The sequence below is a fragment of the Canis aureus genome, unplaced genomic scaffold (assembly GCF_053574225.1).
Source record: "Canis aureus isolate CA01 unplaced genomic scaffold, VMU_Caureus_v.1.0 ptg000132l_RagTag, whole genome shotgun sequence".
Classification (NCBI taxonomy): domain Eukaryota; kingdom Metazoa; phylum Chordata; class Mammalia; order Carnivora; family Canidae; genus Canis; species Canis aureus.
In genome coordinates, this window is record NW_027554443.1 from 158,128 (window position 1) to 183,214 (window position 25,087).

The following is a 25,087-nucleotide window of genomic DNA, read 5'->3' on the forward strand; positions in this document are numbered from 1 at the left end:
CCGCCTCTCCCCACCCCTGCAGAAGCCCGGACTGGAGCCCGCAGCACCTCCACAGTCCCCCCACCCTGCAGCAAGAGGTGACCCCAGCCGCGGGGCTGAGCTGGGGGGACAGAGACATCGCCTGTTTGCAAAGCTGACAGCCTTCGGTGCAGTACCATCTCAGAGAAACTTCCTTTCAAACAATGCTTTCTGGAGCTACAGACCAGCTTGGGCATAAGAAAGGGGCTTTGCAAGAAACTTCAGATCACATCTGACATGGTTTTCTACGGTCATCAGGTCAGCGTTTGAAGTTGCCGTCTCCAAGCAACTCAACTCAGTAAGGAAGGGAAGGCTTTATGCGGGTTCACACCTTCTCATAAAGCCTCACATACACACGAGAAAGATCTTAGACCTATTAAAGCCAAAACTGGAAGATTCCATAACACTGAGTTTATTTATCTTTTTTAATTTTTATTTATTTATGATAGTCACAGAGAGAGAGAGAGAGAGAGAGAGAGAGGCAGAGACACAGGCAGAGGGAGAAGCAGGCTCCATGCACCGGGAGCCCGACGTGGGACTCGATCCCGGGGCTCCAGGATCGCGCCCTGGGCCAGAGGCAGGCGCCAAACCGCTGCGCCACCCGGGATCCCTGGATTCCGTAACACTGAGTTTTAAAGAAAACCTGCAGGCGCGGAACCAGAGCAGCAGATCAACCAGAGCAAGGGACACTGCAGAGTTCCGGCGGGTGCGACTTCGCTGGTTTTGTCCTGATGTGCGAGTCCAGCGCTCAGTCTGAGTCGCTGCAGTGGAGCTGGATCCGCCGAACTGCTGCTCCCGGACCGAGGAGCTGCTGCTGCTGAGCCGGGCGGCCCTCCCGAGGGCGCAGAGCCCGCTTTCTCCTCCTTGGCAGGCTTCTCGTTGTTGTTCAGCTGCCCACGGACGTCCTGCCGCGCGTCTCCGACTCCTTCCTTTCCGGAGCTAACTCCTCCTTGGACTTGGCCGCCTGCTTCTTCCCGCTCGTGGAGAAAGGCTCCCTTGGCTTTTCCTGTCAACAACACTTGACGCATCTCTCTAGCTCCCGCACAGTGGTGGGTTTCAGAGGCTCAAAGTCAATCTCTCTCTGCTCAGGCCTGGGTCCCTGAGCGAGGGCTCCGGGACTGGATGAAGTGGACCCCGCAGCCCCGTGTCCCCGGGCAGCCGGGTGGTCTAGGCTGAGCTGGCGCCCTCGGCCTAGCTCACGGGCAGGCCTCGCTCCTCCTCTCCGGGTCGTCGAGGCCGATGCCTGCTTGCCGCCCTGCTTCGGCTGCCTGCTGGCCTGGCTGCGCTGCCGGCCTTCTCGGCGGGAGCCCTCTTCGGTTGGGCCTGCTTGGCGGCGGGGCCCCCTTGGCCTTCTCGTCCTCAGACTTGGCCTTGTGCCTCTCCGTGTCCTCGTCTTCGTCCGCGTCCTCCTCCTTCTCCTCCTTTCCCTTCGGCTCCTTCTTCCTCTCTGGCTTGTTCCCGGGCCCGCGACAGGGCGGCGAGCTGCTCGTGCACAGCCTTCAGCTGCTCCTGCAGCTCCGCCAGCCGGGCCCGCTCCTGCTCCTCCTCCTCCTCCTCCTCTTCCTCCTCCTCTTCCTCCTCTTCCTCCTCCTCTTCCTCCTCCTCTTCCTCCTCCTCTTCCTCCTCCTCCTCCTCCTCCTCCTCCTCCTCTTCCTCCTCCTCCTCCTCCTCCTCCTCCTCCTCCTCCTCCTCCTCCTCCTCCGAGCTCTCCTCGCTGCTGCGGCTGCTCTCGGCGCCCCTGCTCAGCACGGGGGCTGCGGGCGCAGGCAGGGCCGGCGCCTCCCCCGGCTCAGCCGGCATCTTAGCAAACCGCACCTCAAACACGGCCGCAGCTTCCTGGCCACGGCCACCACCTTGTGGCCTGGGGGTTGTACTGGTAACAGCTGGAGAACATGAACCGGATGTCAGCAGCGAAGCCCTGCGCGTCTGGGCACTCGCGACTGTCCGTCTTCTTGACAGTGCTGAGGTCCATCGGGTGCTCGGTGACGTCGTGGTAGTCGTGCAGCTCCAGGGCCTCGGCGTCCACCGGCTGGAGAAGGGCCAGGCGCAGGCCGCACGCTTCTTGCACGGCCTTTCCTCGAGGACGCTGTCACAGTGCCGCGAGTGCTCGGCAGCTCGCCCTTCCGGCCCGCATGCTGAGGCACCTCGCCGTCCTCTAGACCCTTCCAGGGCGGTGCGATGGGGCGGCCCCCACTCTCTCGCCGAGCCCCCACCTCGGCCTGCTTGGGGTCTGACGATGGCGGCGGCGATTCGCTCCGGCTCGCGGATGGAGTGGGCGTCGTGGTGGCTGCTTTCCGCTTTGCACCCTTTTCCTTGACGACAGGCGCTGTGGGAGGGACCACAGGGATGGATGATGGGCGTCGAGGGAGGGGGTGGGGCGGCGGCGGGGGCGCAGGGACCGACGTGATGTTTGCGGTAATGGTTGGCAGAGGGGGGGCAGCAATGACAGGCGTCTGGAGACAGTGGGGGGACGCTCTGGAAGGGGGTTGCTGGGGAGACAGAGGACACGGCCACCACTTGCTGCCCACCTGCACTCCGGGTTCCTGCGCCGTGTTCCGGCCTTTGCCCTTCGGAGCAGGGGGTAATAATTCAACTTCGTCCTGGGGCACCTGGGCCACTCTCTGCAGAAAAATTTTCTCTAAGGCTTGGGCCGTTAGCACTGTGTCATCTGTGGGCTTGTTGTAAATGTAACAATTTGTAAACATGGTGTGGAAGTCCTGCACGCATTCGCTGGCGCTCCAGTAATAATTATTTTCTAGTCTCTTCTGAATAGTCCCCATATCCATTGGGTGTTTATGATTTTATGGTAATCGGGCAAGTTTAGCTTGATTGCATCCACGGGCTGGTAGAAGGGCCAGGCGAGCTGGTGATTCCAGGGCGTCTTTACCACCACGTTCTGCGCGTACTGCAGCTGCTTGGTCTTGCGGCCAGGCTTGGCGGGGTTGGAGACCTCCCGCGGGTTCCCCGGGATCCCCGCGGGCGCGACCGTCCTGGTGGTGGACATCCTCCGCGGCTCGCTCACTGGCCGTCACAGCAGCGGCTCAGGGAGGCCCTCGCTTCCACTGCGCTCCTTTTGGAGGCCTGACATCCCCTTTGTAGGCCCAGCCAGGCAGCACTTGGCCTCGGCGGCTCCGACGGCCGTCCCTCCGCTCCCTATATAGATTCTGGATAACAGTTCTTTATTAGATGGTTCTTTTGTAAATATTTTCTCCAACTCTGTGCTTTGTCTTCTTATTCTCTTGACATTGCTGTTTGCAGAACAGAAAATTTTAATGGAGTCCAGTGTATCAGTTATTTCTTTCATGGATTATGCCCTGGTGTTGGATCAAAATCATAGCCATACCCAAGTTCACCTGCATTTTCTCCTACATTATCTTGCAGAGGTTTTATAATTCTGCATTTTATATTTAGAACTGTGATCTGAGTTTATATTTGTGAAGGATGTGAAGTCTGTGTCTGGACTCAGTATTTTTGCATGTGGTGTCCAGTTTTACATTATCATTTGTTGAAAATACTGTCCTTTTCTTTCACTGTGTTGTCTAGTCCTTTGTCAAGATCCATTGACTATATGAATCTCATTAACTTTTAAAAGGATGTGATAGAATGAATTTGAATAGCTAAGTGAACATAAATGGGAGGTTCCAAACAGAAGAAATGGACTGTGGTAAGGCATTAAAATGAGTGAGGAGGAAAGTAATCTTGATTTATTAAAGAAACTGTGATAGTTTGAGCTTATGTGCAAGAGAAGTTTGTTGAGTATTAGCTTAACCATGGTAAGGATTATTATACTAAATAATACGAAAGCCATTTAAGGATTTTAATGCAATTGCATGAATTTTAAAGGTCTTTAAATGTTTATACTTTGGCAGTGTGTAGAATGTATTGAAGGGGAAAGTAGGGAAATAATGGTTTCAGTTGGGAGGCTTTAAGAGGAAAGGTAAGAGATTATCATGAACAGAAATGACATGGAAGAGATAGGTCATAATAAAAATTTAATAAGTAGAATAAAGAAACGCTTGGCTGAGTTTTGGGAGAAAGGGAAAAGGGATGTTTTAAGTAATACTCCTGAATTTTTATCTTGACTTATAAGATATAGAGTGGGGGGGGGGAGCAGGAGGGAGGGAGGAGATCATTACTTTTTTTTGACACTAATAAGAGAACAGTGCATTAGAGAAACAATATTTGGATTTATTGACATAAATAATTGAAGCTTTGATACTGTACTGGATTTACCTGGGTGAGAGGAAGGTCCAGTGTTCTTAACTAAAACTTTGACATGGCGGCACCACTTTAAATTTTCCATTCTAGCTGAAGTCTGAAAAATGAAGTCTCCTCTTTTCAAAGGAGAGAGGTTGTTAAGTGTAAATATAAATAAGGATAAAGGGTCAAATACTAAACCCTAAGGAGAAGCTCATAATTAAGGAAATGTAAGGAAAGATAAGCCTTTGGAAAAAAATTAGAAGTGGATGAACTATTAAGTAGGGTTGTTTTGGGATACCAGCAAATAGGTCTAACTCTTAAACAGAACCAAGAATTTGATGAAAATGAGAAAGGAGAAAATTTCATATTAGAAAAAGGAATGTCACTAGTGCTCGTTTTTTGAGTACCTGCTATATATCATGCATGATCTGAGATCCCACAGTAAGCAAAGATGCAGATATTCCTCTGCTCTCAGAGTCTGCTTCCTAACTGGGGAGAGACTGAACCTATAATAAATGAGTAAATTACATCTTTTTGAAGGGCATAATGCTGAAGGAAAAAAAAAAGTCCTGGTAAGGGTAATGGGGAAATGATGTGGTTGGCAGAGAACTTTGCAAACTTAAATAGGGTGGTCATAGTAGATCTCAATGACACAGTGATTTAAAGCAAAGACTTGAAAAGATAAGGAAATAAATCTTAAGGCTATTTTAGGTAAAAGTGTTCCAGGCACAAAGAAGGAATTGAAAGGGGAGCATATTTGGTGAGTTGAGCAATAGCAAGGGGACCAGTGTGGCTGGAGGAGAGTGTTTATGGGGAAAAAATAATAGGATTTGAGGTTAAAGGAAGAAGCAACCCATCCAGAGCTACAGTCCTCAATCTTGGCTTCTTTGGAGAAGCTACATAGAGAGCTTCTAAAACTCTGGATGCCATGACCAATTGGGTTACAATCATTGGGAGGTGGAACTCAGGCCCCCCATGTGACTATAACATGCAACCAAGGTTCACAATCTGTCTGCTAAGACCTTAGGAGTCTCTAAGAAAAACTTATGTTTGAATGTTTGAAGGAAAAGCTCAGAAGATCATTCCTGGTTGTATTACATTGGAGATGCCAGTTAGATATTCAGGAAAAGATGTATTTTTTAAATATATATTTTTAAAGATTTTATTTATGTGTGTGTGTGAGAGAGAGAGAGAGAGAGAGAGAGAGAGACAGAGAGAGAGAGAGAGAGAGAGGCAGGCAGAGACATAGGCAGAGGGAGAAGCTAGCTCCATGCAGGGAGCCCGATATGGGACTTGATCCCGGGGCTCCAGGATCACACCCTGGGCTGAAGGTGGTGCTAAACCGCTGAGCCACCTGGGCTGCCCAGAAAAAAAATGTCTAATAGAGAATTAGATATATGAATCTGGAGTTCAAGGAAGAGGTTCAGGCTGGAGATACAGATTGGTGAGACATCAGCATAGAGATGACACTTAAATCCTGCAACTAGAAGAGTTCTCTAAAGTAATGAAGATAGAAGATCAAAGATCTAGAAACAAGGTCAAAGGAAGAACCAGCAGAGATGAAGAAAGGAACAATGAGGAAAGAAGGAAGGAAATTCAGAAAATTTACTGTCTTGAAAGGCAAGTTCTCAGTGTTTCAGGATAGTGGAAAACCTGGTTAACTGTCACATATTGCTGATAGACCAAGATGAGGACTGCGAATTGACTTCGGATACAATGTTATGAAGTAATTGTGGATCTTAGCAAGAGGAGAAAGCTTGATTGGAGGGAGCTCAAGAGAAAATTGGAAAGTTATAATTTTCATCAACCTCTAAGACTTCATTTAGGAAAACTGATAAATGAGGTGGTGGCTCTTACATGAAATGGGGCCAAGAGAGTTTACCAACATGTTTCTCTAGGCTTGTGGAAGAGGTGTGGAGAATAAAGAAGGATAGTGTGCATGATGCAAGAGGGGGGAGGATTTTCTGGAGAGATGGAGTTGTTGAATAGCCAAGAGAGGATGTGACCCAGTATATGAGTAGAGAATGGCCTCTGCTAGGAACCCAAACAATTTATCTGTGGTAACAGAGGAGTGATGGAGTATACAGGGGTAGACTCTGCAAGGTGGGGAGCTGTGGTGGTGATCACTATGGAAATTTTGCCTTGGAAACTAGGACTAATGGAGAAATAGAAGATTCTTGGGTGATACTAAAGACTCTGATAGTGGCGGGGGGAGAAGCACATTCCCCCCCTCCCTCACTGGATTAATGACTCCCAACTTGGACCTCTAGGGTCCTTCAGGAAAGAGGAGTCAGTAGGAGGCTACTGCAAATATTTCAAAAAAGCAAGTGACAATTGTATCTTTTCATCTCTTTTCACTTTTATTGAGAGATAGTTGACATACATCACTGAATGAGGTTTAAGGTATACATCATAGCGCCTTCCTTTCTTTAGTTTACCTAATTGTGAGAATACAATATATAATGCGTAAACAAAGTATGTATTAGTTGACTGTTTATGCTATTAGTAAGGCTTCCAGTCAACGGTAAGCTATTAAGAGTCTGCCTCTTAATTTTGGAAAGTCAAATTTTATATGCAGATTTTCAACTATGTGGAGGATCACACCTCGTTGTTCAGGAGTCAACCATATATGCCACAACTGCTCTAACCATTCCTCCATCATTGGACACTTCGATTGTTTCCCTGTTTCTGCTATTATAAATAATGCTGCTGTGTATCGGGAGGTTCATTTATCTTTTCTTGTGTTTTCAATTCCTTTGGATACATTCCCAGAAATGGACTGTAACTAGTTCTATTTTTAATTTTTGAGGAGCCTTCATTCTGTTTTCCACAGTGGCTGTACCAGTTTACAACACACACCGCCCCCAAGAGTGCACAAGGGTTCCCTTTCCTCTACATCCATACCAGCATTTGTTATCTTTTGTCTTTTGGATGATGGCCATTCTAACAGGCATGAGGTGGTATCTCATTGTAGTTTTAATTTGTATTTCCCTAATGACTAGAAGTGTTGAACATCTTTTCATATACCTGTTGCCTATCTGTGTATCTTTTTTTGAAAAATGGTTATTAGGTTTTTTGCTCATTTTTAAATTGGGTGATTTTTCTGCCATAGAGTTATGTGCATTATTTATTTGGTTTGGCTATTAATCCCTTATCAGATATATGGTTTGTGAATATTTTTTCTCTGTTCTGTAGGCTGTCTTTTCAATTAGTTGATGGCTTCCTCAGGTGTGAAGAAACTTTTTAGTTTGATGTATTCCCACTTGTCTATTTTTTATTTTTTGGTTACATTTTAGGTGTGATTTCCAAAATATAATTACCAAGACCAGTGTCAAGGAGCTTTTATCCTGTGTTTTACTTCTAGGAGTCTCATGGTTTCAGGTCTCACAGTTAAGCATTTATTTAATTTTGAGTTAATGTTGTGAGTGGTGTAAGCTATGGGCCCAGTTTCATTCTTTTACATGTGAGTATCCATTTGCTGCAACATCATTTATTGAAGAGACAATTCTTCATTGAGCATTCTTGACTCGCTTGTCAAATATTTGTTGACCATATATGCTTGGATTTGTGTCTGAATTCCTTATTCCATTGTTCTCTTTGCTTCTGTGCCAGTACTCTACTGTTTTAGTGACCATGGCTTTATAATAAATATAAAAAATCAGGAACAATAATGCCTCATGCCTTGTTCTTTCTCGGGATTTCTTTGCTTTTTTTTTTTTTTTTTTTGCTTCATATAAATTTTAGGTTTTTTTTTTCGAATTTTGCTAAAATAAAAAAAGCCACTGGAATCTCAATAGGGACTGCATTGATCTATAGATGGTTTTTGGTAGTATTGACATTTTAATAATAGTGATTCTTGCAGTCCAGTAACATAGGATACCTTTCCATTTTTTAAAAGACTTTATTGATTTATTCATGAAAGATACAGAGAAAGAAACAGAGACACAGGCAGAGGCAGAGGGAGAAGCAGGCTCCATGCAGGGAACCCAACGTGGGACTTGATCCTGGGTCTCCAGGATCACACCCTGGGCCGAAGGTGGCACTAAACTGCTGAGCCACCTGGGCTGCCCTATCTTTCCATTCATTTATGTCTTCTTCAATTGCTTTCATCATTGTCTTACAGTTGTTAGCATAGATCTTTCACTTCCTTAAATTTATTCCTAAGTATTTTATTGTTTTTCATGCAATTATAAATTGGATATGTTTCTTTATTTCCTTTTCAGAAAATTTGTTATTATAGAAATTTTATTTTGTATGTCAATTTTGTGTCTTACAACTTGGCTCAATTTGTTGATTATTTTAACAGTTTTTTTGTTGAATATTTAGGATTTTCTCTATACAAAAACATGTTATTTGCAAACAGAGACCATTTTACTTCTACCTTTTGAATTCTGATGCCTTTTCTGTTTGTTGACTAATTGCTCTAGCTAGGACTTTTAGTACTATATTGAAGAGGAGTGGTGAGAGTGGGCACCTTATCTTGTTCCTGATTTTGGAAGAAAAGCTTTCAACCTTTCACCATTGAGTGTGACATCAGCTATGGGCTTGTCAATATGGCCTTTATTATTTTGAGGCATGTTACTTCCATACCTCATTTGTTAACTGTTTTTTTCATGAATGACTGTTGGATTTTGTCAAATGCTTTTTCTGTGTCTATTGAGATGATAATAGGATTCTTTTCTTTCACTCTATTAATGTGATGTATCACATTGATCGATTTCCATATTTTGAGCCATCCTTTCATCCCAGGGATAAATCCAAGTTGATTATGGTGAATGGTCCTTTTAATAGGCTGCTGATATCTTTTCTAGTATTTTGCTGAGAATGTTCACATTTATAATCATCAGGGATATTGGCCTATAGTTTTCTTTTTTAGTAGGGTTCTCATCTGTCTTTCAGCATGAAGATAGTGCTGACCTCATAAGGCTTATTGGGAATGTTCTCTGCTTTTTGTTTTTTTGGAGAAGTTTGAGAATATTGGTATATTAATTCTTAGAAGTTTGGTAAAATATACCAGTGAAGCCATCTGGTTCTAGGCTTTTCTTCATAGGAACTTCTTTTTCTGTTTTTTTTTTCTTTTTTCTTTTTTCTTTTTCTCTTTCTCTTTCTTTCCTTTGTTCTCTGTTTCCTTCCTTCTTTCCTTCCTTCCTTCCTTCCTTCCTTCCTTTCTTCCTTTCTTCCTTTTCTGATTCACTCTCCTTACTAGTAATTAGTCTATTTATTTTCTATTTATTCCTGATGCCATTTTAGTAAGTTGTATGTTTCAAAGACATTTTTTTATATCTTCTCAGTTGTCAGTTTCCTGGTGTATAGTTGTTTGTAGTAACCTTGTATGAATTTTTGTACCTTTGTGGTATTCATTGTAATATCTCCCTTTTCACTTATAATTTTGTAATTTGAGTTCTTTTTTTTCCTGTTAAAATGTATCAATTTTGTTTATCTTTTCAAAGAAACAACTATTAGTTTGGTTAACTTTTCTATTGTTTTTAATTTCTCCATTTCATTTATTTCTGCTCTAATCTTCATTGTTTTCCATTTTCTTTGCTAACTTTGGGCTCAGTTATTTTCTGGTTCATTAAGGATAGAGTTAGGTTATTTATTTGGAATATTTCTTGCCTTTTAATGTAGACATTTATTGGTATGAACTTTCCTCCTAGAAATGCTTTTGCTTCACCCCTTAATTTTTGTAATGTTTCCATTTTCATTTGTCTCAAGGAACTTTTATTCCCCCCCATTTTTTTTGGATTCATTGATTGTTCAGGAATGTGTTATTTAATTTCTGAGTATTCATGAATTTTCCTGTTTTCCTTATTTTCAACTTCTATTGTCTTTTTTTAAAAAAGGTTTTATTTATTTATTTATTCATGAGAGAGAGAGAGAGAGAGAGATGCAGAGACACAGGAGACGGAGAAGAAGGCTCCATGCAGGGAGCAGCATGCAGGACTCAATCCCAGGTCTCCAGGATCACGCCCTGGGCTGAAGGCGGCGCTAAACTGCTGAGCCACCCGGGCTGCCCTCAACTTCTTTTCACATCATTGTGGTCAGAGAAAAATATTTGATATGGTTTTAATTTTCTCAAATTTGGTATGGCCTGTTTTATGGCCTACCATATAGTCTATCCTAGACAATGTTCCATGTGCACTTAAGAAGAATGTGTTTGGCTGTTATTGCACAGAATGTTTTGTATACGTCTAAGTCCATTGGGCCTCTAGCATTGTTCAAATCTGCTATTAACTTATAGATTCCTTGGATAATCTACTATTGTTGAGCGTAACATGTTAAAGTCTTTAACTGTTATTGTATTAGTGTTTATTTCATCTCTTACCTCTGTTCTTTTTTGCTTTATTTATTCGGATGCTTTGATGTTGGTTCCATAAATATCTAGTTGTTATATCTTGTTGATGTGTTGACCTTTTTATCATTAAATAATGACCTTTTTGTTCTCTCTTTTTATAGTTTTACTTTGTTTTTTTCTTTTTTTCACATATTTTACTTATTTACTTGAGAGAGGGAGGGAGAACATGAGTAGGGGTAGAGGGAGAGGGAGAAGCAAATTCCCTGCTGGGGACCCTGGGGATCATGACCTGAGCCCAAAGCATACACTTAATTAACCGAGCCACCCAGGTGCCTCTCTTTTTTATGATTTTAAAGCCTCTTGGTTTGATATAAATGCAGCTATTCCTGCTTTTTTTTCTCATTACCATTTTCTTGAAATATCTCTTCCTTTCCCTTTAGTTGCAGTCTATGTGTGTCTTTGAGGCTAAAATATTAGGTCTTTCTTTCTTTCTCTTTTAAATTCATTTAGCTATTCTGTCTGTCTTGGTTGGAGAAGTATTTACATTTAAAGTAGCTATTGATAGATCAGGACTTATTTTTGCCCTTTAAAAACTTGCTTTTGGGATGCTGGGTGGTCTGTGGTTGAGCATATGTCTTTGGCTCAGGGCGTGACCCTAGGGTCCTGTGATCGAGTCTTGCATCTGGCTCCCCATGGGGAGCCTCCTTTTCCCTCTGCCCATGTCTCTCCTTCTCTCTCCATGTCTAAATGTTTTCTAGTTGCTTTGGAGATGTATTGTTCCATGTTTTCTTTTTTGTTTTAATGTATTTTGGTACTAGTATCCTTTGCCTTCTTTGTCCTGTTCTTTTGTGTGATTGCTACAGTTTTTTCCTTTGTGGTTTTCATGGGCTTACATAAAACATCTTAAAATCACAAACCCTATTTTAAGCTGATAACAACTTTACTTCCTGAAATTCCTAAAGTTGATACTTCTACTTCTTCTCCCCCTCATATTTTAGGTAATTTCTTATAAAATTTACATATTTTTGTATTTGTAACTAATAACAATTACTGTAGTTATTGTATTTTTACTACATTTATTTTAACTTTTAAACTAGAGTTGTAAGTGAATGATGTACCACCATAACCATATTACAGAATCTAACCTTAACTGTTTACTATTACCAGTGAGTTTTATACTTTCTTTTTTTAAACTTTATTTATTTATTCATGAGAGACACACACAGATAGAGGCAGAAACATAGACAGAGAGGTAGGCTCCATGCAGGGAGCCTGATGTGGGACTTGATCCCTGGACTCCAGGATCATGCCCTGAACCACAAAGGCAGACGCTCAACCACTGAGCCACCCAGGCATCCCTATACTTTCTTTTTATATTTTTATAAGGCTTATGTTTTACTTTTACTCAGAATTCCCTTAATTCCCTTAGTGTTTCTTAGAAGGCAGGTGTAGTGGTAATGAACTCCCTCATCTTTTGTTTGGGAAAAGTCTTTATTTCTCCATTGCTAAAGGACAGCTCTGCTGGGTATAGAATTCTTAATTATTCTTCAATATTTTGAATATGTCATCCCATTTTGTCCTGCCCTAAAAAGTCTTTGTTGAGAAATCTGCTTATAGTCATAGAAGTTCCCGTGTATGTACTTTTCTCTTTTTTCCTTAATGCTTTTAAAATGGTTTCTTTGGCTTTGACAATTTAATTGATCCTTTTTGGTACAGCTTTTCTCAAAGTCAGCCTATTTCAGGTACAGCCTTTTTCAAAGTCAGCCTATTTCAAGTCTTTTGAGCCTTATGGTTCTGTATGTTCATTTCTCTTCCCAGGTTTGGGAAATGTTTAACCACTATTGCTTTCAGTTTGCTTCTGCCCTTTCTCATTCTCTTTTCCTGGAATTCCCATTGTATTTATGAGTCCCTTAGGATTTTTTCACTCTTTCTCATTTTATCTTTTTGTTTCTCTGACGGGATAATTTTTCTATGTCTTATATTTTTAGGTCACTAATTCTTTCCTTCTGCATGGCTAAGTGTACTTTTGAAATTCTACTAACTAATTCAGCTCAATTACTATTTTTTTTTAACTCTAGGATTTCTCTTTATTTCTGGGTTTGTTGTTTTTTTTTCTGGTTGCTATTTCTTTGTCAAACTTCTTGTTGTTTTCATGGATTATTTTCCTAATTTCATTTAATTGTCTGTATGTTATTGTAGTTACCTAAAGTTAAGAAAATTATTATAAATCTGATAGTTCCTAGATCTTCATTTTTTTAGGGTCAGTTTTTAGAACTTTATTAGATTCCTTTTTTTTAAGATTTTATTTATTTATTCATGAGAGAGAGAGAGAGAGAGAGAAAGATGCAGAGACACAAGCAGACTGCATGCAAGGAGCCTGATGCGGGACTTGAACCTGGGAATCCAGGATCACACCCTGAGCCAAAGGCAGGTGCCCAACCACTGAGCCACACAGGCGTCCCTATTAGTTTCCTTTGATGGTCTCATATTTACTTGGATTTTGTTATCTTTGATTTCTTACATTGGTATCTGCACACTTGAATAATTTGGCTCCTCTTCTAGACTCTATAGATTTGCTTTGGCAGAGATAGATCTTCAATAGTCACCTCAGTTTAAGTCACTGGGCAGGTGGTACCTGCTATTATGGTCTAGTTTTTGGCAAGGCAACTTTCCAAGCTCTAAGTTTGGGTATAGGGAAAGAGGTGGAAATCTGTAGGATGCCCCCCCCCCCAGTTGCATGAATTTTCCATCTGGCTTACTAGATGGTCTGAACTGGGTACTATATTTAGTAGACAGGGCTGTAAATTCATTTCCCTTCACTAGCAGGGGAGGACCCAGTGTCCGCATGGCTCATTTGAGGGTACCTGAATCAACACAAGAGTGTGCACTGAATTTCTTGGTCATCTGCTCTGCAGATGTAGAAAGCCATGGGCTGTTCTCTCTTTTCAAGTGCAGCTAGAAGCAGAGCTTTTGGATGGCCTGTACAGCAGCTCCCCATGTGGTCTTGTTAAGTTCCCAGGTCACAAAAGCTGAAGGCTATATTAATATAATTGGGGCCATGAATTAGTTTCTCTGCCCAGGAGCAGTGGGAGGGGCACCTTTAAAGGCAATAAAGCTCTTTGTGTGTTATCTTATCCTGACCTGTGTCCCAAGTTCCCTGGCCAAATATGAGCCACTGGCTTTGTTCTGCTCACTGTTGTATATGCCTGTCTGTCTCTTGGCTACAGTATTGCTGGCTTTTTGTAGCTCCCTTTTTTCACCAGCCCTTCTGGTCAGGTGGGGCTGGGAGATGCTATCCTCAGTGGTGGGGCTGTTTTAGTTCCCTTTTCTGAATGGGATGGAGAGGTGCTGCTCCAGGCTTCTCTGCTTTTCTGTCTTTTGACTCAGTAAGAGCCAGAAGCTACTCTCTACCTTGGCTATGAGTTAATTCCTCTGCCTAGGTACAGCAGGCCACCCCTCGACACCTGGTACTGGCTTTGCTCTAGACAGTTAGCTCTGCCTTTCTGCTTATTGGCTTACACATTGTTGGTTACAGAGCTTCCAGATATCCTTGCCAGCCCTTCTGGTCAGATGGGGCCTGGGAGCCACAGTGGGTGTGGCTGTGTTTCAGGTTACTTGCTTGGGTGGGGTTGGGAGGGGTGCCTCCTGGCCTTGCTCACATGTTCCCCAAACGAGTTTTTCTTATGGGTGAGGCCATGATGCACCCTCAGCCTTCACTGTGAATTAATTCCCCTGCCTGGGTGCAGCAGGGGAATTTTTCATACCCTGTACTGGCTTTGCCTCGGGGACTGTCCGAACCACCCACACACCTCTTGGTTGGAGTATTGCTGAGCTATACAGCTTTTAGGTTTTCTTGTCAGTGCCCTCTGGCAAGATGGACCAGAAGACAGTTTCCCCAGCAAATGGAGCTACAACTTCTTGCTTGGATATAGTTTCTAGAGTCAGCAAAACTTGTATGAGAACCCAAATCAAGCAGATATGTACTCCAGTGAGTTCTCTGATCACAGTTTGTCCCACACTTGGTTCTGGTGATGAGCAAAGCTGCTGGTTGGGGCCACTACTTGGATTACTAATCACTTAGGGAGTTGTAGTCATGAATTGCATCTGCCAAGATCTGTGTGTTGGTTATTGCAAGCCTCACAGTTTCCCCTGCAATTCTCATGGCACGAGACCAGAGTAGGGGCTCTCATGAAGTAATCTGCAGTGGTGGTGGTGCTGATTGTCCCCTTGAGTTCGCTTCTTTTGGGGGGAACTGGAGGTTCAGGGAAGACCTTTCCATGTGGTGTTGCTCCTGTCTGGGAGAAAGACAAAGTAGTCAGAAAGGAGTTGCTTCTCTTACGCTTCTAATACAGTCTATCTTGGTCTCTGTGATGCAGGGGATGATTCAGTATCATCTCTATTCTAGGATTTTCTCAGCTGTGTCTTGTTCATCAGTAGTTGTTTTTCTGAAGGGGAATAAAGCAGAAATGACCTATGTCAGCATCTTGGTGATGCCACTGTCTCTTAAATTTTCAGAGTTAGCAAGAATCTAAATTTATCTTCTTTGGGATACACACATACATACACTATATATTTTGGGCTATATATACACATACATAAATTGTGATATATGTATACACATATTTCCATATATGTATATATGGAAATATAAATTAACTCAGGCTCATCAGGATCTCATAATTATATTTGGATTGTGAAATTTCATTAATTTAACATGTTAATTAACATGTTAATAATGGTAGTCATGACTATATTTGATTAGGTTAGTTTAAACAGATAGCTTCATATCTTAAGATCAACTGATTAGTAGCCTTAGTTACATTGGCAAAACTCCTTTGCCATGTAACATAACTTAATAATGTTATAACAGCAGGGGTTGGAGAGCATGAGGGCTATGTTACAAATCTGCTTACTGTAATTTAATCGCTGGTCCCTGTGATTCCTCTCATATACAAAATGCATTCAACTTTTCCCATGATTTCCAAGGACCTCACTCCATTATAGCCACAATAAAAAGCCCAAATCTTCAATTAAATCTAGTCTCTCTGTAAGTCTAGAAATCATCACGCAAATTATCAGGTAAATGTAGTATATCTCCTAGACACAATTCCTTCCATCTGTTGACCTGTGAAATTAACTATAGAAGTTATCTGCTTCCAAAATTCTTAACATATAATCATAAGATTGACATCAGGATAACACCTGACATTTTAGTTAAAAAGGAGAGGGAGAATGGAAGGTAGAAAAAGAAGTCATTGGTTCAAAGCAGTTTTGAAATGTAGCTGGGAAAACTTGAGCTGGAGTTCTTTAATTTGGTTGTTAGATATGGGTTCTTACTTCTGTTGTCTGGACTCTTGGTTCCACCTTCTGAGTCATTCTCCCTTTTGCATGAAAAGTAGTATGTGTTTTCTTAGCAGTAACTAGAACCCCTAATCTGCAACCATCTTCCTTTTTTAGCTACTTCCTACCATTTTTAGCTCTCTTCCTGTGTTTCTACCATTCCATCAATATACCAGTGTTACCAGTACCTACAATCTGCTGATCATACCAACACTTCAGTGTCTCTCATCCTTTCATATCTAACTTCCCTTCTTAGGCAGTTTAAATTCCATTGCTTCATATTGGAATGACTGCCTTACGTCGACCTTCAACTTCCTTGTTGTCCTTTGATAGTCACTAAAGCACTAACAGATTTTCATAAAAAGGTTTATTTATTCATTCATGAGAGACACAAAGAGACAGAGAGAGAGGGAGAGACAGGCTCCCTGCAGGGAGCCTGATGTGGGACTCGATCCTGGGTCTCCAGGATCACACTCTGGGCTGAAGGCAGTGCTAAACTGCTGAGCCACCTGAGCTGCCCAGCACTAACAGATTAACTGTGCCTCTCAGCCCCCTCAGCTGCCCAGCTGAATGTGGCTGGGGAAGAAAACAAAGCAGTGTTGTCTGTCCTCACTGTATATGGATGATCACTGCCTTAATTTTGTTCTTGTACTTCCGAGGAATCATTGTGTTTCTCTACTCCATTCACTCACCCATTTACCTCAGGGTATAGCACATTTTTCTCCTGTCTTTAATATCCATCTTCAGCGTTCGTGTCCCTAGCCTCAGCTGATGATCTTATATCTTATTTCACTGAGAAAAGAGGAACAATCAGAAAGATTTTAGTAAGCTCCAACAAGCCTTCAACCTATCTACAAACTCTCTTTTCTCCTTTATCCTGGATAAACTGTCCATGCTCCCAGCAATTGTCACCCCTTTCTCCTGTAAGTAGAACCCATGCCTGCCTGACATGACTCCAGAGACTTTTCTATTGGCCTAAAGACAGTTTTTGTATCTCACATCTTAAAAAAAATGTTTTTCTCTCCATCCTAATTCTTCCTCAGCTATTATATCATTTTCCCCTTTTCTTTATAAAATATATACCTAAAAATAATTATATATATTGCCTTTAGCTTTTATCTTTAGAATTTCTTTTTAATTCACTTTAGTGAGGGCTTTGCTGTTACCATCAAGCAGACACTGTTCTCATCAAAGTCACCAGTGATTTAGATCCAGGGGTCTCTTCTCAACCTTCATCAAACCTATCACCAGCTTTTGACATTGATAGTTTAATAGCTACTTGACTTGATGTCCTTGACATTAGGAATCACTCTTAATCTTTCTCTTATTTTTGTGCCTTATTCTTGCCACTTTGATTATTTTCTGATTTATATCTCCAGCCTGAAATTTTCACCTGAGGTACAGACTGATTAATATATCTAGGTCTCTGCTAGACATGATTACTTGAATACCTAACAGGATCTTAAATATAGCATGTCCAAAACATAGGTCCTGTTTCCAACTCACCGAAAACCTACTTCTTCACAGTCTTCTCCATTTCATAAATGGTGTTTCCATTGTTTCATTTTTTAAAAATATTTTTAATTGAAGTTTGATTTGCTAACATATAACTCCCAGTGCTCATCCTGTCAAGTGCTCCCCTCAGTGTCCATCACCCAGTCACCCCATCCCCCGACCTGTCTCCCCTTCCACTACCCCTCATTCATTTCCAATACTTGAGTCTCTCATGTTCTGTCTCCCTCTCTGATATTTCCCACTCATTTTCCCTCCTTTCCCCTATAATCCCGTTCACTATTTCTTATATTCCCTGAATGAATGAAACCATATAATGTTTGTCCTCCTCTGATTGACTTTCCTCACTCAGCATAACACCATCCCATTCCATCCACGTTGAAGCAAATGATATTCATCCTTTCTAATGGCTGAGTAATATTCCATCGTATACATAGACCACATCTTCTTTATCCATTCATCTTTTGATGGACACCAAAGTTCCTTCCACAGTCTGGCTATTGTGGACATTGCTGCTAGAAACATCGGGGTGCAAGTGTCTCGGTTTTTCACTGCATCTGTGTCTTTGGGGTAAATCTCCAGCAGTGCAATTGCTGGGTCATAGGACAGTTCTATTTTTAACTCTTTGAGGAACCCACACACAGTTTTCCAGAGTGGCTGCACCAGTTCACATTCCACCAACAATGCAAGAGGGTTCCCCTTTCTCCACATCCTCTCGAACATTTGTTGTTTCCTGCCTTGTTAATTTTCACCATTCTCACTGCTTTGAGGTGGTATCTCATTGTGGTTTTGAATTGTATTTCCCTGATGGCAAGTGATGCAGAGCATTTTCTCATGTGCTTGTGGGCCATGTCTTTGTCTTCTTTGGTGAGATTTCTGTTCATGTCTTTTGCCCATTTCATGATTGGATTGTTTGGTTTTTTGCTGTTGAGCTTAATAAGTTCTTTATATATTTTGGATACTAGCCCTTTATCTGATATGTCATTTGCAAATACCTTCTCCCATTCTGTAGGTTGTCATTTAGTTTTGTTGACTGTTTCTTTTGCTGTGCAAAAGCTTTTTATCTTGATGAAGTCCCAGTAATTCATTTTTGCTTTTGTTTCCCTTCCCTTCATAGATGTATCTTGCAAGAAGTTGCTGTGGCCAAGTTCAAAAAGGGTGTTGCCTGTGTTCTCCTCTAGGATTTTGATGGAATCTTGTCTCACATTTAGATCTTTCATCCATTTTGAGTTTATCTTTGTGTCTGGTGCAAGAGAGTGGTCTAGTTTCATTCTTCTGCATGTGGTTGTCCAATTTTCCCAGCACCATTTATTGAAGAGAATTTAATGAAGACCTTCATTTTTCCAGTGGATAATCTTTCCTGCTTTGGTAATTATTAGTTGACCATAGAGTTGAGGGCCCATTTCTGGGTTCTCTGTTCTGTTCCATTGATCTATGTGTCTGTTTTTGTGCCAGTACCACACTGTCTTGATGACCACAGGTTTGTAGTACAAGCTGAAATCTGGCATTGTGTTGCCCCTGGCTTTGGTTTTCTTTTTCAATATTCCCCTGGCTATTCAGAATCTTTTCTGATTCCACACAAGCCTTAAGATGAATTGTTCCAACACAGTGAAGAAAGCCCATGGCATTTTTTTTATTCATAGAGATGCAGAGAGAGAGAGAGAGAGGCAGAGACACAGGCAGAGGGAGAAGCAGGCTCCATGCAGAGAGCCTGGGGTGGGACTCGATCCAGGGTCTCCAGATCAGGCCCCGGGCCACAGGCGGCACTAAACTCCTGTGCCAGTGGGGCTGCCCAGTCCATGGTATTTTGATAGGGATTGCATTGAACATGTAAATTGCCCTGGGTAGCATAGACATTTTCACAATATTAATTCTTCCAATCCATGAGCACGGAGTATTTTTCCATCTCTTTGTGTCTTCCTCAATATCTTTCAGAAATATTTTGTAGTTTTTAGGGTATAGATCCTTTACTTCTTTAGTTAGGTTTATTCCTAGTATCTTATGCTTTTGGGTGCAATTGTAAGGGTTTGATTCCTTAATTTCTCTTTTTTCAGTCTCATTGTTAGTGTATAGAAATGCCACTGACTTCTGGGCATTGATTTTGATCCTGCCACACTGCCAAATTGCTGTATGAGTTCTAGAAATCTTGGGGTGGAGGCTTTTGGGTTTTCTATGTACAGTATCATGTCATCTGCAAAGACGGAGAGTTTGGCTTCTTTTTGCCAATTTGAAAGCCTTTTATTTCTTTCTGTCATCTGATTGCTAAGGCTAGGACTTCTAACAATATGTTGAGTAGCAGTGGTGAGAGTGGACATCCCTGTCTTGTTCCTGATCTTACGGGAAAGGCTCTCAGTGTTTCCCCATTGAGAATAATATTTGCTGTGGGCTTTTGTAGAGGACTTTTAAGATGCTGAGGAATGTTCCCCCTATCCCTGCACTCTGAAGGGTTTTGTTCAGGAATGGATGCTGTATTTTGTCAAATGATTTCTCTGCATCTATTGAGAGGATCATATTGTTCTTGTTTTTTCTCTTGTTGATATGATCTATCACATTGATTGCTTTACGAGTGTTGAACGTCCTACATCCGGGGGATAAATCCCACTTGGTCATAGCGAATAATCTTCTTAATGTATTGTTGGATCCTATTGGCTAGTATCTTGTCGAGAATTTTTGCATCTGAGTTCATCAGTGATATTGGTGTATAATTCTCCTTTTTGGTGGGCTCTTTTGTTTTGGAATTAAGGTGATGCTGGCCTCATAGAATGATTTTGGAAGTATTCCATCCCTTTCTATCTTTTGGAACAGCTTTAGTAGAATAGGTATTGTTTCTTCTTAAACATTTGATAGAATTCCCATGGGAAGCCATCTGGCCCTGGACTTTTGTGTCTTGGGAGGTTTTTGATGACTGCTTCAATTTCCTCTCTGGTTATTGGCCTGTTCAGGTTTTCTATTTCTTCCTGTTCCAGTTTTGGTAACTTGTGGTGTTCTAGAAATGCGTCCATTTCTTCTAGATTGCCTAATTTATTGGCATATAGCTGCTCATAATACGTTTTTAAAATTGTATGTATTTCATTGGTATTGATTGTGATTTCTCCCCTTTCATTCATGATTTTATAATTGGAATATTTTCTAATTTCTTTTGAATGAGGCTGACTAATGGTTTATCTATCTTATGAATTCTTTCAAAGAACCGACTCCTGGTTTTTTTGATCTGTTCTACAGCTCTTCTGGTCTCTATTTCGTTGAGTTCTACTCAGATCTTTATTAACTCTCTTCTTCTGCTGGGTGTAGGTTTTATTTGCTGTTCTTTCTCCAGTTCCTTTAGGTGCAAGATTAGCATGTGTATTTGAATTTTTTCCAATTTCTTGAGGGAGGCTTGTATTGTGATGTAGTTCCCTCTTAGGACTGCTTTTGCTGTATCCCAAAGATTTTGAAAGGTTGTGTCTTCGTTTTCATTAGTTTCATGAATCTTTTAATTCTTCTCTAATTTCCTGGTTGACCCTTTCATCTTTTGGCACGGTACTCTTTAACCTCCATGTGTTTGAGTTTCTTCCAAATATCTCCTTGTGATTGAGTTCTAGTTTCAAAGCATTGTGGTCTGAAAGTATGCAGGGGACAATCTCAATCTTTTGGTATTGGCTGAGACCCGATTTGTGACCCCGTATGTGGTTTATTCTGGAGAAAGTTTCACATGCACTTAAGGAGAATGTGTATTCAGTTGCATTTGGATGCAAAATTCTGTATATATAGGTGAAATTTGGTCCAGTGTATCATTTAAGGCCCTTGTTTCTTTGGTGATGTTGTGCTTAGAAGATCTGTCATTTGCAGAAAGTGCCATGTTAAAGCCTCCCACTATTAGTGTATTATCTAAGTGTGTCTTTATTTCGGTTATTAATTGACTGATATACTTGGCAGCTCCCACATTAGGGGCATAAATATTCATGATTGATAGGTATTCTTGTTTGATAGACACTTTAAGTATGATACAGTGTCCCTCTTCATCTCTTGTTACAGTCTTTCGGATAAACTTTAATTTATCTGATGTGAGGATTGCTACCCCTGCTTTCTTTTGAGGACCATTTGAATGGTAACTTGTTCTCCACCCTTTCATTTTCAGACTGGATGTGTCCTTAGCTCTCAAATGAGTCTCCTGTAGACAGCAAATAGATGGGTTTTTTAATTTTATTTTTTTTCCAGGCCGAAGCCCTGTGTCTTTTGATGGAATCATTTAGCCCATTCATGTTCAGAGAAACTATTGAAAGATATGAATATAGTGTCATCGTAATACCTATTCAGTCTCTGTTTTTAGGGATTATTTATTTGGGTGTCCTCTTCTTTTTACAGTGTTCCCCTTAATATTTCTTGCAGAGCTGGTTTTGTGGTCACATACTCTTTCAGTTTTTGCCTATCTTGGAAGCTCTTTATCTCTCCTCCTGTTTGGAATGGCAGCCTTGCTGAATAAATATTTTTGGCTGCATGTTCTTCTCATTTAGTACCATGAATATATTCTGTCAGCCCTTTCTGGCCTGCCAGGTCTCTGTGGAGAGGTCTGCTGTTAATCTGATATTTCTCCCCATATAAGTTAAGAATCTCTTGTCTCTGGCTGCTTTAAGGATTTTCTGTTTATTTTTGGAATTTGCAAGTTTCGCTATTAAATGTCAAGGTGTTGAACAGTTTTTATTGATTTTGGGGGGTGACCTCTCTATTTCCTGGCTCTAAATGCCTGTTTCCCTCCCCAAATTAGGGAAGTTCTCAGCTATTATTTGTTTAAATATACTTTCTGGTTCTCTCTCCCTCTTGGCGTCTTCTGGAACCCCAGTTGTTTCCTGAGGCTGTCATTTATTTCCCTTAACCTTTCCCCATGGTTTTTAAATTGTTTTTCTCTTTTTTCCTCAGCTTTCTTCCTTGCTATCACCTTGTCTTCTATGTTACTCACTCTCCCCCCCTCATTAACCCTAGCTGTTAGGACATCAGTTTGGCTAGCATCTCATTTAATTTATTTTTAATTCCAACCTGATTAGAGCTAAATTCTGTAGTAACAAAGTCTCTAGAGTCCTTTATGCTTTTTTTCCCCAGAGCCACCAGGAGCTTTATAATTGGGCTTCTGAATTGGCTTTCTGATATCAAATTGTAACCCATTTTCTGTAACTCTGTTACAGAGAGTACTGTTTCGCTTCTTTCTTTTGTGGTTAATTCTTCTAGTCATTTTGTTCAGTGCACAGTGGCTGTGTGAACGGGCTGAGTCAGGAATATCAGTCACGACCTAAGTAAATTTCACCGTAGATGATTCTGATGAGGTCAGAGACCAGAAAATGAAAACGAAGATGAGAACAAAATTAAAGGAAAGGGCCACTAAAGTGAAAAATAAATTTTTAAACAAAGCAATAAAAGATAAAAGGCCAAAAATACCATAGAAGAAGGAAAAAGTAAAAAAATAAAATAAAATAAAACAAAACAAAAAACAAAAGAGGAAAAAGAGAAAAAAGAAAAGAAAAAAGGGAGATGGTGGTGGTGACGAAGTTGTAGTGGAGGGAGAACGTAGTCTACCTGAGGGGTCCTAGAGGTTGATCCTCTTGGTTGAGGATGATCCTCTTGGTTCTGAGTATATTAAGTTCTGTATGTTGATTGGTTGATCCTCTTGGTTCTGAGTATATTAAGTTCTGTATGTTAGAAGATGCTCAGTTCTAAATTTATATAAACCAGAAATACATGTAGAGAGCCCCACCAATGACCACCAAAACATAAATGAAATAAAAGAGGGGGGCAGAATGGGAATGCAGAGAGAGTATAATCTCACAGAATGAACCAGCACGGTATACCACTTGGTTCTGGGTGCATGCTGGCATGGTTTAGAAGGTATGAACTTGTGCCATTGTAGAACAAAATGAGGCAGAGAGAAAACACAAAACAAAACAAAAACCATATCTTGTATATATCCCAAAATTGAGTATGTTGTAGGGAATCTAGAAGTGGAAAGTATATCTAGGACGTGTCATTGTAGAAATTTGAAAGTCAAAAAGGAAGCATCTTAAAAATGAAGAGTTGGTAAAATATTGTAGTAAGGTGGGAAAGAGGAAAAAAAAGAAAATTTACAGTCTGATATAAAAACAAGTTGTAGTGGAATAGGCAGGAAAAAAATAGGAGGGGTACCCTCTGGTTCTATATCGTGTAAATCCCTGGACTTGCCCTGGAGCTTTCCAGTGCTGCTCGGTGAACTTGCTCTTGCCCTGACCTTCCAGCTGGTCTTCGGGGGAGGGGCTGCTGTGCTGACTCGCAGGTGTGTGCACCTGGGCGCTGCCCCGCCCCCCTGCCGGGTGTAGGGCTCAGGGGGAGCTGTTGCCCCGGTGAGGCCCCTGTCCCCTGGCAGCCCCGCCTCTCCCAGGCACAGGGTGACACCAGGAGGGACAACCCCACAGGCGGCGGCCAGGTCTCCCCAGCCCTGGAGTCCGCTCCCGCCGTGACCACCGCGGCTCCCAGTCCGCAGGGGCCTGGGTGCTCCCGGGGCGGGGGCGCCGATCTGCACAGGTCGGGGCGCCGGAGCAGGAGCCTCCTCGCTGTCCTGGGCCCTCCCCGCCTCGGCCCGTCCCGGGGCAGCGCAGGATCCCGGCTGTGTCCCCCGGAGGCCTGGGGTCCGGGGCCTGCGCCGCTGGAGTCGCGCTCCCGGGGAGCCCCCTCCGCCCGGAGCCCCGCCCGACCCTCCGGCTGCGCCCCCAGGCCCCGCGGGGCGCGCTCCGGCCCTTTACGGAGATGGGCGGCTGTGGGGCGCGCTCTCCCCGGCGCCCCGGGATCCCGCCCGGGTCCCTGCTGAGCGCCTTTCCGTCCGGGAAGAGTCGTGGGGATTGTCAACGTGCCCGCTTCCCGGGCGGGGCGCCCTGTCCCGAGGCTCTCCCCGGCCTCGGCGGCTCCTCGCGGCCCTCCCCCACCGGATTCTTTTTTATTTTATTGTTTTCCGCCTTCCTGCCTTGTCAGAAGCGAAAAGCCTTCTCTCTGTAGCGTTCTTTACATCTCAGTTCGAATTTGAGGTGTTCAGGATGGTTTGAAAGTTATCTAGGGGTGTTGGTGGGGCGTGTGTGGAGGACCCCACTCCTTTGCATCCTGGCCCGCCCCCGTTGCCATTGTTTCAGATGCTCAGGTCAAAGACTTCAAAATCATATGGATTCATCTTTTTTTTACATTTTGTAACTGATGCCAGTTATTTCTATCATGTCTGCCTTTAAAATATAACCAGAATGCCTCGTTTTTATCTCCTCATTACCTCCCTGGTCCAGACCATTATCATTCCTTATCGGAATTTTTGAAATCTCCTTTTCTTGCTGATGTCACCTTATTTTTATCTTTTCTCAGTACAGTAGCCATGGGGATGGGATTAAGTCAGAATTTGTTAAAGCATCCCTAATTGTTTCCAATACCTCAAAATTAAGGCCAAAAAATTAAAGTGATTGCTCTGAGTTTACCTAGTTGTCAGGTTTTCTAGGACACCTCCCTTGATCACCATCTGTGAATTTTCAACCCTACTCTGTCATGCTCTATTCCTTTCTCTTTTTTTTTTGCCTTATTATCATTAAATGAATTATATATGTCTTACCTATTTCTTTTGTTTTTCAATATCTCACCTAGTATCCCTACCTTTCTCACTCACATTATTTAAATGCCATGAAGACAGAGATTTTTTTCTGTTTTCTTTTCCCCATTTTACTTTTCTGTCTTCTTAGAAGACTCTAT

At 42.2% G+C, this 25,087-nt stretch overlaps 1 long non-coding RNA gene and 1 pseudogene across 1 annotated transcript in view; both read right to left on the reverse strand.

Moving 5' to 3' along the window:
- Window positions 1–473: 473 nt before the first annotated feature.
- LOC144309638 (bromodomain-containing protein 3-like) lies at window positions 474–3,523 on the reverse strand (annotated as a pseudogene).
- A 10,594-nt stretch (window positions 3,524–14,117) lies between these two features.
- Window positions 14,118–25,087, reverse strand: part of LOC144309639 (uncharacterized) — a 41,586-nt gene continuing 30,616 nt past the window's right edge. Inside the window, exon 4 of the long non-coding RNA XR_013375574.1 lies at window positions 14,118–14,808. This is a non-coding gene — a long non-coding RNA (uncharacterized LOC144309639). The remainder of the gene's footprint in view (window positions 14,809–25,087) is intronic.